This window comes from Typopeltis vanoorti, chromosome 20 (assembly GCF_054136105.1).
Source record: "Typopeltis vanoorti isolate ZY-2024b chromosome 20, IOZ_Tvanoo_1.0, whole genome shotgun sequence".
Classification (NCBI taxonomy): domain Eukaryota; kingdom Metazoa; phylum Arthropoda; class Arachnida; order Uropygi; family Thelyphonidae; genus Typopeltis; species Typopeltis vanoorti.
The window spans coordinates 61,238,217-61,242,283 of NC_143568.1; positions in this window are offsets into that span (position 1 = coordinate 61,238,217).

The following is a 4,067-nucleotide window of genomic DNA, read 5'->3' on the forward strand; positions in this document are numbered from 1 at the left end:
CTTACGCATCCACTCCAACACCAGAAGGATCATACTTCCTAGAATAGATGAAGAAAAATATTAATTATGAAAATAAAACTTTGGGATACCCATGTTGAATCATGGGAACTATGTCAAAGGAAGTCATTTATAAAATGAATTACTGATTGCGTGAATAGTGAGAAAAAAAATTCTTTACTTACTTGATTAATTACGTGTGCGTGCATGTCTATGAACAGTAACGTGAACAATATAGCAAATATCACTTCAAAAATGTTTGTTATTAGTTTTAATGATAATGTATTCTTCATTTCTTAAACTACCTTACTTCATTTAGGAATTAAGAATTCGTTTCAAAATGAGATGGTCTGTATTAGCAAAACGAGCAAGTTGTAAATCATGATATTTAATGTATGCTTACAGTTTGAGAGAAACACATATATGTATGTGATTCACTACGAGTTGATTTGCTTGCATAGTCAGGTTTTAACTTGTAGACTTTTTTTTATTTATACTAGATGTATTTCCTTGACATGTCGAGGAAATACATCTAGCGAAGATAAAAAACATGTGCAGGTTATTTATTATTGAAGCACATATATATCCTGTACAATTAATATATCCTAGTTTTTTCGTCCAAAGCTGTTTTATGGCAGTACAGTTCATTGCTGCCAGTTTATTTTTCAAGATGTGTTATTACACTGTAAATTGCAGCGTATATTGATTCCAATGAAATGAATCAGCGAATGTCAAATTCAAATCCCAATAAAGTTTTGTTGACAATATTTTCTCGGATCCTTTGTTACACTTATGCTAGTCATCTCAGTTCATCCGAAAAGACCTTCGCCTCACTGGTCATCTCATCAAGATACTTATACATATTCTGAAGATCGGCATTCAGACCATTGAAGCTTCAGCCACTTGCTGTAGATAGCCACTGACTTGATTCTTGTAATGATCCATATTACAAGAATCATTATGACCAAAAGACTTCCTGTAATTCCATTTCGAAGTTAAATATCATCGGCTCGTCACTTTTATTGGATAGAGGTGTATCAGTAAACGCAGTAAAATTTTACCAATTTAAAATGTGAAATCCAGTTAATACAAAATACTACAGGTCTTTGAAAATAGCGAAAAACGTTCGTCTCCAAAGCGTCATTTTTTTTAATTTTTTTTTTCTCTTCCTACATAAGGCAGATTCTTACTAGATTTTGAATGTAGTTGTTTCTTACCTTGTTGGATATCTTTTGAGAAACTCGGCCTAATCGGGCTCTAAAATGGAGGAATGGGAAGAGGGCTTTTCTGTAGATTGTAGTATGCATTATACGTTCAACCGATTTCTGTAAAATTTGAAACGTAGCTATTCTGGCATTGGTTAAAAACCCCTGGAAAAAATGGCCCATTTGTATTAAAGAGAAGCAGGAACGTAAAGTGGGGAGGAGTTTGTCTTCGAAGAGACATTTCAACCATTTTGGACAAGATTCAGAATATAGTTGTTTCTTACGTCGCTTAAAGATTTCCCAGAAGACTTGAAATCTGTTCTCACCAGACAAGTTGAAAGATGTTTAAAACGGTTGTAAGATATGATCCATTCAGGATCACATCTTTCAACAGTTTTCGACTAGATTTGAAATATATTTGTTTCTTATGTTGTTTAAAGTCCTATAACAATTTTGGCACACTTGAACCAAAATGAAAGGCAGCATTGTGAAGAAAGAACAAGAAGAAAGTAAAATGACACAGCATCGCTCCTGCTTACGTTATTCAACAGTATGGGAATTTTATTACGTAGCTGTCTTACCTACTTCGTTCAGAAATCAGTCATATCTCATAACAATAATCTATTTAAAAAAAGGGAACCAATAACTGGAGAAGCGGAAGCTGACTGCATTCTATTTTTTTTTATGCGGTTACCACCCACGAAGTGTCATTACTAAATTATAGTGCATTTGTACCGTGGGTGGGCTAAGGATTCCCCATCCCCAATTTTTGTCAATATACAGTATATATATATAGTGTAATCTTTTTACACGGACCAGAAACCCTGCTCTAGAGACCAAACATGGAACTTTTTCGGCCACTTCGGTCTGCCAGTAAGCGGGACGGTGGTCTCACACCGGGTGATGAAATTCATCTTCTACCTAAGACAATTACAAACATCCATGGCCATGGCGGGATTCGAGCCCACGACCTGTTGATTGGAGCGCTGGTACGCTAATCACTCACCCAGCAAATGCCAGCAATTAGCCTTTAATGCTAGATTGCATTAATCTTCCTTGGCGAATCTAGTTGGCCATGTAATTAGTGTATCCGCTCTCCAACCATCAGTCTGCAAGTTCGAATCTCACCGTAGCCTTGAATGTTTGTGAGTGTCTTTTAGTCTGAAATGAATTTCATTCTCCTGGTATGAGACCACTGCTCCGCTTACTGGAGGCCTGAAATGACTTGAAACAGTTTCACGTCTCTAGAGCACAGTTTTCGGACATTTAAACACACACACACACACACACACACACACACACACACACACACACACACACACACACACACACACACACACACACACACACACACACACACACACACGTATATTTCAACCGGACACAGTTGCACTGTGTCCGGGTGAAATATACGTGAGTCGTATATTTCACCCGTGACTACAAACACGTGAGTCGTTACATAGCACGATGCACCTTGCCCATGGGAGTATCCAATGATTTCTTTCCAGGCAGTGTAAGTGGGATATAACGCCGAACTATTAATGCAGTACGCATTATTATAGTAAAATTCACGATGATCTAAATCAAGAAATATGATGTATTTGACGTTTGCCTTTTTCACAACTTCCATGAACAAAACAACGCTGAAAAAGTATAAATGGGATGCAATTATGAACGTGAAGTCTGGAGGGTACTATGATTATCCTCATAGTATCCTCAAAGTAACCCGCTGAACTCAATATGACCTCTTGTTATCATACTAATTAATAACTGAAAAAAACTCTGAGTTTCACTTCAGTTTGTGATATACTTTTTTTAGTATAGTATACATATGATTTGACTTTGAGAGGATACAGATTTGTAGTAATGGTAAATTAGAAAGCATATTATCAAAAAAAAACATCAAAAAGCCGATCAGTTTTCTTCCAGTAAATATCAAGCTAATAAATTGCATTGTTTGTTATTAGAATTTTTTATCATAACACTTAAGAAAAAAATCATCAGATTACTTGATGATTCTCAAATTCTGTTTTATGTTCATATTGACTTTCTATATGTTGTAGTCTTTCTCTCTGTTGTGACATAGAAATGTCACAACATTAAATTTATAATTAACACTTCCGTTGTTTTGACCACACGTAGACCGAAATAACTGCTTTCAACTTTTTAGCGTTTCTTTAACGTTTATTCTTCATCGGTTTCTTGAGAAAAGAAGAAATGTGATGATGAGCAAGATACAAAAAACATATCAGAACCTCTATTAAATTCCATCTTGTCAAGAAGGCCACAACTCTGAGTTTCAGACAAGTGATTAAACAATATCGTGTTTGGAAACAACTACTTCTTGTTTCTCTTGTGTTTCTAAATAACCAGCAGCCATTTATTCCTAAAGTCAGCATATGGTTAAGTTTATAATAATGTGAGGTCAGCAATGCATTTTTTAAAATCTGTCCAAGTAGAAATAATGAAACTTGTTTTTGTGATTGAAAGGATCTGAATTCAAATCCCATCAAGAAACAAACATTTCTTAGGATTTTTCAGCTGCGATTAAACGATGGTAATAGGATTTTTTTTTTTTTTTTTGGAAAGTCGGATTTTTAATCCGAAAACACACCAACTCAAAACCGACCCACATAATGCAAATCACCTTGTTTTAGATGCCTCGGCGTTATCTTAAACTGACCCACAGATATTTCCGTCTCAGAAATTAGTAAACGAAATATAAGGAAGACTTGATATATATATTAAGTCTTCATTACCGATGTGCAAACAGTTCTGAAAAATAAACCCAGTTTCGTAATTTCTTGATATCTCATCATGTTCTTATTCTACTTCCCTACCCATTTACTTTCAGTCCCATGTAGG